The sequence below is a fragment of the Rhinopithecus bieti genome, unplaced genomic scaffold, assembly GCF_001698545.2.
Source record: "Rhinopithecus bieti isolate Rb0 unplaced genomic scaffold, ASM169854v2 scaffold_34313, whole genome shotgun sequence".
NCBI lineage: Eukaryota > Metazoa > Chordata > Mammalia > Primates > Cercopithecidae > Rhinopithecus > Rhinopithecus bieti.
This window is the reverse complement of record NW_016814509.1, coordinates 994,578-1,008,857: the sequence shown is the minus strand read 5'-3', so window position 1 is coordinate 1,008,857 and position 14,280 is coordinate 994,578. Positions and strand designations below refer to the sequence as shown.

The 14,280-nt window shown below is 42.2% G+C and overlaps 1 long non-coding RNA gene across 3 annotated transcripts in view; it reads right to left on the bottom strand.

Annotated features, from left to right (window-relative positions):
• Window positions 1-14,280, bottom strand: part of LOC108514812 (uncharacterized) — a 167,470-nt gene that overhangs the window by 103,229 nt on the left and 49,961 nt on the right. For all 3 annotated transcript variants that reach the window (XR_001881346.1, XR_001881347.1, XR_001881348.1), the window contains exon 3: window positions 8,584-8,714. This is a non-coding gene — a long non-coding RNA (uncharacterized LOC108514812). The remainder of the gene's footprint in view (window positions 1-8,583; window positions 8,715-14,280) is intronic.

Genomic DNA, 14,280 nt, shown 5'->3' with positions numbered 1-14,280 from the left:
CAAGGGAAATACAGCTATTCCTGGTCACTAAATTCTGGGAAAAACAACTCTTTTACAATTTAATTTAAATTATTTTACAATTTAACTAATTTACAAATAACTAATTTACAATCAGAATCCAAAAGCATTTGACATCAGAACATGAATTCAGTGAACTCACAAAGTATTCGAAGCAGTATGTTCAAATGAAATCAGTTATATAGTCAATTCCATTGATATGGTCATCGTTTTTTGTTTTGTATTTTTGTTTTTTTGTTTCTTTTTTTGTTTCTTTTTTTTTTTGAGATGTGGAGTCTCACTTCTGTTTACCCAGGCTCAGGCTGGAGTGCAGTGGCGTGATCTCAGCTCACTGCAAGCTCGGCCTTCCGGGCTCACGCCATTCTCCTGCCTCTACAGGCGCCTGCCACTATGCCCGCCACCACGCTCGTCTAATTTTTTGTACTTTCAGTAGGGACAGGGTTTCACCGTGTTAGCCAAGATGGTCTCGATCTCCTGACCTCGTGATCTGCCCGCCATGGCCTCCCAAAGTGCTGGGATTACAGGAATGAGCCACCGCGCCTGGCCTGAATGGTCATCTTAAAGAGAATTTGAAATTTTGAATGGCCACCCACATTTAGTGGCTTTCTTGAGGTATAATTTGCATGTCATGAAAATTATCCATTTTAAGCATACAATTCCACACATTTTCATACAATTTATACACAACTATCACCAGGAACATTTCCATCACCCAAACTGTTCTGCTGTGCCTGTTTAAAACCAGTCTCCATGCTGCCACCCCACACCCAGGCAAAGCACTGATCTGATCTAAGGTTTGCCTGTTCTAAAAGTTTCATATCATGGTATCATACAAGACAGAGCCCTTTCACTTGGCATGTTTCTGAGGTTCAACCATATTGTAGTATGTACCTCTGGCATGAATCAGAATTTTATTCCTTTTCATGGCTGATATGGACATACCAAATTTTGTTTATCTATTCACCAGTTGATGGATTTGGACTGTTTCCAGTTTTTGTCTACTGTGAATAATGGTAGTATGAACATCTGTTTGCTTTTTGAATGGGCATAGTTTTTACAACTTTACTGAGTTACTGTTGATATACAATAAATTGCACATATTTAAAGATACAATTTGATGAGTTTTGACATACCTATATACCCATGAAATCATCATGCATAATCAAATAATGAATATATACATCACCCCCAAATGTTTCATTGTGCTCTTTCCTTTAGAATCTCTTTCTCCCTCCTCTCCCAAGCCATCCTCTGATCTGCAGGCACTGATCTACTGTCACTACAGATTAGCTTGCATTTTCTAGAATTTCACCTAAAGGGAATCAGTATGCTATTTTGTAGAGAAAGGTGTCTGGCTTCTTTCACACAGCATACTATTATTTTGCAATGCATACATGTCACTGTATCTATCAACAGTCCATTCCTTTTCATTACTGAGTATTATTCCACTTCACAGATATACCACAATTTACTTATCCATTCATCTGCTGACAGACACATAAATTAGTTCCAGTTTTCAATCACAGCTAAAGCTGCTATTTTAACCACATCAGACCAGTTTGGTTCCTCTCTTCTGTAACAAAGTTGTGAGTTGTTTTTCAGTTGCCATGGGCCCCCAGGTTGAACATCATGTAACCTAAGCATGTCCAGATGAACCAAGCATGCAACTAGGGGCAACCTAAATATTCCAACCAAGGAGAGGGAATTGAATTAAGAAGTGGAGGCCAGGTGTGGTGGCTCATGCCTGTAATCCCAGAACTTTGGGAGGCTGAGGTGGGCAGATCACCTGAGGTCAGGAGTTCCAGACCAGCCTGGCCAACATGGCACAACCCCATCTTTCCTAAAAACACAAATACTGGGCATGGTGGCAGGCGCCTGTAATCCCAGCTACTTGGGAGGAGGCAGAGGTTGCAGTGAGCTGAGATCACGCCACTGCACTCCAGCCCGGGCGACAAGAGTGAGACTCCATCTCAAAACAAAACAAATCAAAAAAGTGGTTATGGCATGACAGGATCCAGAATCCAATCAGATCAAGCTCTGGCACAGCCCCATGGCAGAAGTCAGTCAGAAAACACCCCCCAGCACCACTTCATCAGAAGATCCAATTGTATCACATCCTATTACCCTATGCCTATAAAACTCTACCCAACTACCAGCTCCAAGAGGCAGATTTGGGTGCTTCTTCCTGGCTCCTTGCCAGCCCAGTTATGATAAAGCTTCTTTTTCCTCAAAAGCCAGTGCCATGGTATTGGCCTCTATGTGCCTTGGGCAGCAGGCCCATTGCTTGCTTGCTGGGTGACACTGTGAACATTGTATACCAACTTGGCCTGGACACATGCTGTCATTTTTCCTGACAGCATACTTGGAAACAGAATTGCTGAGTTACACATTAAGTGTATGCTGAACTTTTTAAGAAACCGCCAAACTGTTTTCCATCATGGCCATACTGTTTTATATTCCCACCAGCAATATGAGAGAATTCTGGTTTCCGCATATCCTTGTCAACACTTGGATTGTCAATCTTCTTGATTTTAGCCATTCTGGTGGTTGTTGTTATGGCTTTAATTTGCATTTCCCTAATGAGTGAGTGGCTGCTTAGTTTAGTGGTCAGCCAGTGGATTTGGGCAGAGACTGAGCCCAGCCACCTTGCACCGGTAAGGCTTCCACCATCTGCAGATCGAACAGTCTGTGCATGAAAGGCAGCATTCAAGGTTGTACCCAGATCTCAAGTCTCTTCTGGCTTTCACTTTTTGCTGGGCTCGACTGAGTATCCCCTGGGCATGCAAAGTTTAGCTGTCTGCTACAGATGGCTGGAGAGCCATGTTAGCCCTGTATAGGTCTCTCATTTCTAGGATCTCCTTGTTAAATTTCTGGATGGGTGGCCTCAAACTAGCAAACTTCAAACTCAAAGTAGCAAAGCTGTGGGTTTTTCATTATTCACTGATTATGCCACTTTCAAGCCAGCAACGCTGTGATTTCTTTTTTTTTTTTTTTTTTTTTTGAGACAGAGTCTCGCTCTGTTGCCCAGGCTGGAGTACAGTGGCGTGATCTCGGCTCACTGCAAGCTCTGCCTCCCGGGTTCACACCATCCTCCTGCCTCAGCCTCCTGAGTAGCTGGGGCTACAGGTGCCTGCCACCATGCCCGGCTGATTTTTTATATTTTTAGTAGAGATCGGGTTTCACCATGTTAGCCAGGATGGTCTTGATCTCCTGACCTTGTGATCCGCCCACCTCAGCCTCCCAAAGTGCTGGGATTACAGGCTTGAGCCATCGCGCCCAGCTGAATGCTGTGATTTCTTAACCACAACCTTTACCCATACTTCAAATTGAGTCTCTCATGTCTGGTAAAACAGCAGCTCGACAACTGAGATAGTGGGCAAGGAGACAGAAGAAGCCCCCCATGCGAGAAGGCCACAACCCCTATTCTTCATATCCAAAGATTCAGTGTATCAATAATGCTTCTCAATTTATTATCTGCCTTTTTGGTAGGTTTCCAGGGCCCAGAAACGACCATTTTGGACAATCTCGCCCAGTTTTATGCTTGTTTTATTCAGAAAGAGAATCGCCTCTTCACATCACCATTAAGGGAAGTGATCTTGGCTACTCATTTTTGATTTCTCAATTTTTCACAGCATAAAGTATGATGACAATACAAAAATGAAGCATGACTATAATTCAACTCCAAGTATCAAATATAGAAATGCTTTCAAAGTCTTGATAGAAAATTTATCATCAGAACGTGAATATTTTCTATTAAGAGAGTGGCTCTTCCACATAGTAACAGCAAGATAACATTATATTAAAGTACCAAAATAGCCAGTTGAGTAACTTTGAGACTCCTCCTAGAAGATGAACTGATTGATTGCTTGGACCTCAGCTGTGGCTTCACCGCAGAACTCTGTGAGATCACCCAAACACAATCGATTCTGTGGTGTATTAACAAAGTCTGACATAGGCAAAAAGCAAATTCTTGCAGTTCTATTAGTAAGATTATGTATTACAAATATTCTCAGCCCAGATTTTGTTACGTTATACTTTCTCCAGTTATTTCACATGCTATTGCAAAATCCTCAAGTATAATTTAGTTTTAACATCATTACTTCCTATTTATATAATACAATGCTTTATAGTTGACTAAGCCCCTTCACCTACCAGTTCATCTGATCCTCATAAAAACCTCCTATGGCAGGTAGAGCAAATATTATCCTCATTTTATACCTGCTGGAACTGAACACAGAGGGATTAAGTGTTCCACAGAGCTAGGAAATCAGATCTAAAATCCAGGTATTCTGGCAATATTTCATTTTTTGTGACCTTGGGTATTGTCTCTGCCTCAATATCTTCAAATGTTTCAACAACTTCCTCAAAAGTAAGGAAAAGGAATTACACACCAAACATCAGCTTTTTCAACATTTTCAGTTGAGGAGAACTAGTCTTAACATTTGTTACCTTAAAATTTTTAATTCCCGGAATGTGAATGTAGACACTGAGCAAGCAGCAGCCAAATTTCATAACAATTGCAAAAGCCACCTTTAACATACTCAGTGCCAACCTCTACATTCTCTCTCTTTCTCTCTCTCCCCCGACCCCTCCCACCCCTCCGCCTCTTCCACAACACAATTCTATGAAATCATCTTAGGAGGGAAGCACTACACCTCCACACTTAACACAGCAGGCAGTGGTCTTAAATATCATAAATCTGGTAGGCCACGAAATCTCTCTAACACATGCATTGGGAGAAACATGTAATTTCTCTCATCTTAAAAAACCAAAACCAAAACTTTCCTTGACTCTTCTGGACTTCACAAGTTACTCAAAAGAGAGTCTGTCTGTAACTCACTCTTCAATCCAGTTCCTCCAATTCTCCCTGGAATCTGCTCCACCCTGGCTTTTGTCTCTACCATTTCACCGAAACCACTCGCCAAGATCACTAACATCCTCCTCACCACTAAATCTTCTGATCAGTTTTCAGCTGGCATCTTACCTAACCCATCTGCAGCATCTGACAAGGTGGGTTATTACTGCTTCCCTTGGTGTCTAGAGTATCACGACCTACACCTTCCCGTCTGTTCCTCAGTCTGCCGTGCTGACTCCATGGGACCAGGAGAGGCCTCAGACCACTCTTCTCACTCTCTTGGTGGCCTCAATCCTTCTTATGACTTTGAACAACAGTTCAATGCTAATGACTCCAAATTTGCCTTTTGAATCCTGACCTCCCACTGAAGTCCAGACTCTGCCTACATGACCTTTCTGCTTAGATGTCTAAAGAGGAATCTCAAATTTAATGTGTTTAAAACTGAGCTCCTAGTGCTGCCTCCAATCAGTCCCTCCACAATCCACACCCCCCTCATCTCAGCAAAGGCACCTCTACTCTCAGTCGTTCAAGCTGAAAACTGTGGAGTCTTCCCTGACACCCCTTTTTGTCTCTCATCCATATTTAATTTCACAACAACATAAAACTAGAATTCCATCATTTCTCATCACATCCCTTACTTATGGTCTCAGGCACCATCATCTCTCAGCTGGGTCACTGCAGCAGCCTCATTGGGTCTCTCTGCTTTTATCCTTGCAAACACCCCCACCCCCAGCCCAGAGTATTCAAATCACATTAGCTTCAATAGAAAGATCATGTGGCTTCTCTCCTTAAAATCCACCAATTCTTTTTCAGCTCACTGGAAGCCAAAACCCATACAATAACCACTGCTCACACGGTTAGGGGAAGGGGATCCCAATCCAGACCCCAAGAGAGGATTCTTGTATCTCATGCAAGAAAGAATTTGAGGCAAGTCCATAAAGTGAAAGTAAGTTCATTCGGAAAGTAAAAGAACGGCTACTCTATAGACAGAGCAGCCCTGAGTGTGGCTGGTTGCCCATTTATATGGTTATTTCTTGATTATATGCTAAACAACGGGTGGATTATTTATGCCTCCCCTTTTTATGGGGTACCAACCTGTCCTTGTCATGGCATTTGTAAACTGTCATGGTGTTGGTGGGAGTGTAGCAATGAATGAGGACGACCGGAGGTCACTCTCGTCACCCACTGTCGTCGCCATCTTAGTTTTGGTGGGTTTTGGCCGGCTTCTTTACTGCAACCTTTTTTATTAGCAAGGTCTTTATGACTTGTATCTTGTGCTGACGTCCTATCTCATCCTGTGACTTAGAACGCCTAAGTGTTTGGGAATGCAGCCCAGGAGGTCTCAGCCTTATTTTACCCAGCCCCTACTCAAGATGGCGCTGCTCTGGTTTAAATGCCTCTGACAACATGATGTGACCATCCATATCCTCTCATCTTTTTTTTTTGAGACAGTCTTACCCTGTCACCAGGCTAGAGTGCAGTGGCACTATCTCGGCTCACAGCAACCTCCGCCTCCCGGGTTCAAGCGATTCCCCTGCCTCAGCCTCCTGAGTAGCTGGGACTACAGGCGCCCACCACCACACCCGGCTAATTTTTTGTATTTTAGTAGATATGGGGTTTCACCGCCTTGGCCAGAATGGTCTCGATCTCCTGACCTCGTGATCCACCCAGACTCAGCCTCCCAAAGTGCTGGGATTACAGCCCCTTCACCCACTCCACTCCATTCACTAGCCTCCTTCTACTTTCAAACAAGCCAGGCATGCTTCTGCCTCAAGGTCTTTGCATTTGCTATCCTCTCTGCCTACAATACTCTTCCCCCAAACACCCACAGGCTCTTTCCATCAACTTCTTCACATCTTCTCACTGAGGCCTTCCCTGAACACCTTCTTTACCAGTGAACTCTTCAGCCCTTACCCTTGCCTGCCTTATATTTCTCCAACGCACTCATTGCCTTCTTTTTTATTGTACTTATTGTACATATTGTACATATTGTACTTTTTATTGTACATATTGTACTTTTTTATTTGTTCTTAGTCTGTGTCTTCCTGCTAGAATGTTACCTCCATGAAGGCAGAGAGTTTAGTTCATTTTGTTCACTACTGTATCACCAGTACCTACAATACTGTCTGACACATGGTAGGTAGTCAATAAATATTTGGTGAATCAAAGAATCACATTCTTAAAACAATACAAATATATATGAATTGATCCATATGGGGACCAGAAAGTTCAAGAGCTACAGAATGCTAGGTACTGGATGACTAAGAATGTTGATTGCATGTGATGATATAGATCAGTTCTATCCAAAAGAAACATAAGGCAAGCTACAAGTAATTTTAAATTTTCTAGCAGTCACATAAAAAAGTAAATGAAAACAAGTGATATTAATTTTAGTATGTTTTAATTCAATATATCCAAAATATTATAATTTCAATATAAAACCTAGTATTTTAACCTTTTTTTATATTATTTTTTTGAAATACGGTAATTTCTGCAGAGCACATTTCCATTAGCACTACTTATATTTCAAACGTCTGATAGCTACATGTGGCATGCGGCCAGTTGCTACCATATTGGATAACACAGATTTGGACCAAAATTAAACAATCCCACTGCCATCGGGAATATCTTGCAGATTTATTCATTGTTTTTAGTTTAAGATTACCAAACAAGGCCCTGGTACAACTTCATGGTTTACTAGTTTTGTCAAAACAGTTTCAAAGGATATAGTACGAGGAATGATAGCTCTTGTTCTGAGAAACCGTTTGTTTTCAAGGTAACTGACTCAACACTTAAAACACTTTAAACTTCATTCAGGTGTTTTGATTAGAAAGAATGAAAGCCATTCTTCCCTAGTCTGTTTGAGAAACAAAGCTAAATCCAGAGAGATTCTGTGATCTTATCTACATTAGTATCAGAAAAATCATTATTTTCAAATAGAAACAACTATTAAAATTATATTTCCACTAAACCAGTATTTATTTCAAATTAACCAAAATGCATCCTGCATTCAAAGATAATTTTATATACAGTTGCATTTTAAAATGTATTAACAGTTGTTTTACCATATATTTTATAATGTAACTAAAAGTTGAAATAAAGCAGCTAAAGGAGAATGCTTTTAAATTTTTTTTTTTTTTTTTTTTGAGACATGAGCCTCTCCTGTCACCCAGGCTGGAGTGTCATGGTCCCCAGTCAGTCTCAGGCTCACTGGCAACACCTTCCGCCTCCCGTCGTGTTCATAGCGATCAAGCGATTCTCCTGCCTCAGCCTCTGGAGTAGCTGGGATTACGGGCACCCGCCACCACGACTGGCTAATTTTTGCATTTTTAGTCGAGATGGGATTTCACCATGTTGGCCAGGCTCGTCTCAAACTCCTGGCCTCAGGTGATCCACCCGCCTCAGCCTCCCAAAGTGATGGGGATTACAGGCATGAGCCACTGCGTCTGGCCTAAATTTTTAATATACGTATTTAAGTCCTATGTTTCTTGAATGCTAAAGTGTTATGTATGGAGAATGTGTTCATTAACTCTTTTCTATCATCGGGGATTAATTTCTTCCAGAATCCCATTATTTACAAATATTCACTTATTAAAATCATCATAGCATTATTCAACAACAAAATTTAAAGAACCCAATTAAAGTTGATAGTATTTTAAAACTTTAAACTTTTTTAAAAAGCAGGGAAACAAACAGAAACATCTACTTACTCAGCTGTTACAGGGTCTTATCAATCATCTCTGGTAAATTAGCAGGTCTGAGCTCAGATCAGCAAGGCAGAGAAACTCCAGGTGGTAAATTATCCCAACTCTTCTAACTCGTAAAAGCATTAATAAAATGCCTGCGTAAGAAAGAAACCTGAAGTTACAACCAAGACAGAACTTTCTCGAGTGGACTGTCTTGATAGGGAATAAACCTCTGTTTCCTCTTTTCTTTCCTTGAGAGCTTAGAACAAGTTAATTCATGGCCTTGGAGTAGCAGGTGGCCTGATACAGCAATACTTGGTATTACAACTGCCTTTCTGTTTTAAGAAATCTCTGGGGAGAAGCCTAAATTGGTGCAATAAAATATCCACCCAGTACTAGAACTTGCTCCCCTTTTTTTTCTTTTTGAGACTGAGTCTCGTACTGTCACCCAGGCTGGAGTGCAACAGCATAGTCTCAGCTCACTGCAATCTCCACCTCCCAGGTTCAAGTGATTCTCCTGCCTCAGTCTCCCAAGTAGCTAGGATTACAGGCTCCCACTACTGCACCAGGCTAATTTTTATATTTTTAGTAGAGAAGGGGTTTTGCCATGTTGGTCAGGCTGGTCTTAAACTCCTGACCTCACGTGATCCACCCGCCTCGGCCTCCCAAAGTGCTGGGATTACAGGTGTGAGCCACCGCACCTGGCCTTTATTATTTTTGAGAGAGGGTCTGGCTCTGTCACACAGGCTGGAGTGCAGTGATGAGATCTCAGCTCACTGCAGCCTCTGCCTCCCAGGCTCAAGTGATCCTCCCATCTTAGCCCCTTGAGTAGCTGGGACCACAGGTGCACACCACCACACCTGGCTAATTTTTTGTATTTTTGGTAGAGACAGGGGTTTCAACCGTGTTGCCCAGGCTGGTCTCAAATTCCTGAGCTCAAGTGATCTGCCAGCCTCAGCCTCCCAAAGTGCTGGGATTACAGATGTGAGCCACCGCACCTGGCCATAATGAGTTTTCTTAACAGATTCTGTCTCCTAATATTGATTCATGGGTATTTTTTCCTAGAAAAAAAATTTAATAAGGTCTCATTATTTTTACTTTTCACAAGGTTGCCACAATCTTTTTCAAAGTTTCATTTTATGTTAAATAATCTGAAATCACTGACACCTTCAGCTGATTCTTCTCGACTGACATTATTTTTAACAAGAAAATGGAGAATGTGTTCATTAACTCTTTTCTATCATTGGGGATTAATTTCTGCTTATGGAAGTAAGAAACCTGGTTAAGTGCAAAGCAAATTCTGCTAAAGAGAGGATATCCTCACTTCCGTTTCTATATCAAAATTATACATATCTTAGACTAAGTATTTTCACAGGTATTATCTTTTTGCCTAAATTGGTGGGTTTTTCCCCTACTTTTGCCCCTCCGATCCATTCACCAGGACATACTTCATTATGGGTTGTATGTTTTTCTCCAATGCAAATCTCACCATGTCACTTCCCAACTAAAACAGTTTTCAATGTTTCCCAATGCTCTTAGACATGATATCCCATAAGCTATAACATGGAGGCTTCCAAAGCCCTGCATGACCTGCTCCCTTCCCACCTCTCAGGCCACCCTGGCCTTCTCTCAAATCCCCAAAAGCACTAGCTTCTCTCTTGCCTGCCCCAGGGCCTTTGCAAGGTCTGTTCCCTTTGCTGGGATGCTCTTCTTTTCAGCTATGGTCATCTTTCACATCTGAGAGACCTTTGTATGCCTCCCCATCTAAGTCACACCATGCTACTCTCCTTCTCTTCCTCTCAAAAGCACCCTGTACTCTTCCTGCAAAGCGCTCATCCAAACCTGTATTTGTGTGTTTTTAGAAAGCCTATCTCCACCAGACTGTGACAACTTCATGAGGGTGTAGAGCTCGTGCCCGTTTGATTAGTCCCTTAACCACCACTGTTCCCAGCACCTAAGCTCGGTCCTTGGCACCTTGTGAACCTACAATAAGTATTTGTTAAGTGAATGAATAAAAGACTGAGAGGCGGGGGCAGGTGGCAAGGACAACCTAGTTATTTCGGTCCATTGTTATCTATGATCCTAAATCCAACTACATCATCAGCTTTTCCCTCTACACAGGATGATCCCCATCACTGTAGAAGGTCTGTGGTTTTTAGGAAAGGAGGAAAGGAGGGAGGGAGGGAGGCCTTCTTGTCTACTGGCCTTTCCTCTTGACCCCACAGTCCCACGAATTAACTCCCCATTTCTCTAATCCAATTTTATAAGAATACTCAAAAGAGCTGACTCCATCTGCTGTCTCCAATTCTTTCTTCCTATTCCCATCAGGCTTTGTCCCCACTGCTCCCCTAAAACTGCTATTGTTAAAGCCAGCAATGTCTTCAACTGTGAAATACCCAAAAGCCAGGTACAGGGAGAGGTGCTTTAAAGGAATTATCTCATCCATTTACTTATTTCTTTTTAAAAACTTTTAAAATTGAATTTTAAAAAGATGGAATGCTTCACAAATATGCATACCATCCTAGTCCAGGGGCCATACCATTCCTCCCTGTATCACTTCAATTTTAGCATATGTGCTGCCAAAGCGAGCATTTTTTATTTCTTTTTAGACAGGGTCTCACTCTGTCATCCAGGCTGGAGTGCAGTGGGGCAATCATAACTCACTGCAGTCTCAAACTCCTGGAGCAAGTGATCCTCCCACCTCAGCCTCCTGAGTTGCCGAGGCCACAGGCACATGGCACCACATCCAGCTTTTTTTTTTTTTTTTTTTTGGAAAGGGGTCTTTCTTGCTTAGGCTGGTCATCCAATTAAACAGTTCATAGGCTGGACATGGTGGCTCACGCCTGTAATGCAAGCACTTTGAGAGGTCAAGGCAGGAGGATTGCTTGAGTCCAAGAGTTTGATACCAACCTGGGCAACACAGCAAGACTCCTTCTCTACAAAAAAATAAAAAATTAGGCCGGGCACGGTGGCTCAAGCCTGTAATCCCAGCACTGTGGNTAAATAAATAAAATAAAATAAAATAAAAAATTAGCTGGGTGTGGTGGTGAAAATGCCTATGATCCTAGCTACTTGGGAGGCTGAGACAGGAGAACTGCTTGAGTCCAAGAGGTCAAGGTTGCAGTGAGTTGTGATCATGCCAATGCCCTCCAACTTGGCAACAGAGCTAGACCCTGTCTCAGCAAAAATTTTTTAAAATAAATAAACAGTTCATCACCACCACCTGATGAGGTAGGTACCATTGTTATCCCCAGAGAGAGGTTAACTGAATTCATTCAAGACTACTTGGACAAAAAAGCAGCAGAAACCATTTTCACTCAATCTAATGTTCACTGTTTAGTCTTCCTCTTACTGGACCTGCCAGCGGCACAGACAGAGCTGATCACTCTCCTCTTTCTTTAAACACTTTCTTTGCTTGGTTACCAGGACACCGCAACCTACTGACTCTCCTCCTCCTTCACTGGCCATTCTTTAAACCACTTCTCATTATCCAGTCTCTCAATGCCAGAGGGACCCGGGACTCTCAGTTCTCGAACTTTCCTATCTACACTCCCTCCTCCTGGTCATCTCAGTGGGTCTCATCACCTTAAATAAGAGCGTGAACCTCTTCCCTGAACTCAAGGCTCATATTTTCAGGCTTCTCCTTGACATCTCCACCTGCATGTCTAATAGACATTCCCCTCTTAACATCATGCCACGCCAAACTCCTGATGCTCCCCTAGGGCCCCCACGCCTGAAGCTCCTACAGGCTTGCTCATCTTAGGCAAGGATAACTCCATCCTCCAAGTCATCTTGGCCTTTTCTCTTTCCCTCACACCCTCTACCCAGTTCATGAGCAAACCCTGCTGGCTCCATCTTACAACTACATCTGAATTCTAAGTACTTCTCCCTGCTCCCACCACTGCCATCAGAGCCTCCCTCGTCTCCATGGATGACTATAGTAGCCTGGGAGCTGATGCGTCCCTTGCCTTACTTGCCTGCTGGGAACAGAAAATGCACTACTATGACCACACTGAAGTCTTTCAGTTGAGACTGTCAGAGTAAAGATGAATTGTTTGTTACACTTGTCCCTCATATATTTCAGGAAAAAGTTGTTTCTTCCATGTTACATTAGTTCTTAAGATTTAAATTGCTTTCTATTATGAAAACCTGTATTAACAAATGCAAGGTCACTGAAATAATATTCTATTGTTGCCCTTGACTCTGAAATGAATTAGAGTTCTGTGTGGGCAAAAATATTAGCCCAGCTCTTAAAGATCCACAGAAAATGTTGTCTGCTTTCTTCAAAGCTTAAAAGTGTCCCATTAATCATCAAAATAAGATATCTCCACTGCAGGCATTTATTTGTTACTTGAAGATGAACAGAACAGAATCAGCACCTATACAAAAACCACACTGACAATATCTAATATTTTAGAGAAAATGAAATCGGATGGTCCTCTTAACAATCGTGGCATTTTCTAAACTCCCCGCCTCCTTTGTTTTGTTTAGTCAGGGTCTTGCTCTGTCACCCAACTGGAGTGCAGTGGTACCCGCATGGCTCACTGCAGCCTTCAACTCCTGGACTTAAATGACCCTACTGCCTCAGCCTCCTGAGTAGCTAGGACTACAGGCACACACCAACATACCCAGGTTTTTTTGTTTTTGTTTTTGTTTTTTGTCGAGAAGGGGTCTCACTCTGTTGCCCAGGCTGGTCTTGAATTCTGACCTCAAACCATCCTCCAGCCTCAGCCTCCCAAAGTAATGGGATTACAGGTCTGAGCCACTGAACCAGGCCTATACTCCTTTCTTTTACTACAGTCCCCAAAAAGCAGAGGCCCTGGATTCAGTGCCTCTAAAACTCCCTTCTGCTAGTTAGGCTCCAGGGCTCAGCATATGTACTTCCCAAGTCATTTTTTTCTTTGATCTCCTTAGACTCTCTGCCTCCTAGAGAATCTAATCCACATGAACTGCGCTCCTGGGTCTTTTACATAACTGTGGTTTTTCACAAGGTTCTTTAAACAAAGGTCCACGTGATAGATTTCTGCTCAAGCTTAGTTCCAGGAAACGTTTGGTTTCTGCAGATGTTTACATGCTTCCGGCTGTCAGCACATGAAAACAATATAATTCTGTTTCTTTTCCTCACTTTAGCAACTAGAGAGCATAAAATCAAACATATTGTTCAAATCTGTTCATCACTGGTATATGGAAATACTTAATCCTTAAAACTTTTTTTTAGGTGAGGTTGGTTTTATTTTTTATTATTTTGCCTTTTGACCTAAATGTGGTAAGTGGTTTCAGAAACATGAAAAGCTATAAAATGTAAAATATACAAGACAAGAATAAAAGAGAAAAAAGGCTGGGTACAGTGGCTCAGTGCCCGTAATCCCAGCACTTTGAGAGGCTGAGGCAGGAGGACTGCTTGAACCCAGGAGTTCGAGATCAGCCTAGGCAACAGAGTGAGACCCTGTTTCTACAAAAAAAAAAATAGCCAGGTGTGGTAACGTGTGCCTATAGTCCTAGCTAACTGGGAGGCTGAAGCCAGAGGTTACTGTGAGCTGTGATTACATCACTACCCTCCCACAGTTACAGTTAGAGAGAGAGCCATCTCTAACAATGAAAGAAAAAAATGGAAAAAGAGAAAAAAGCACAGTGGTGGTTTTCCAATGAGAAGGCATGAACACCCAGAATCAGATTGTCATCAAAAACAAACTCTCTTCATAAGCAAAGTTAAAAGTCCTC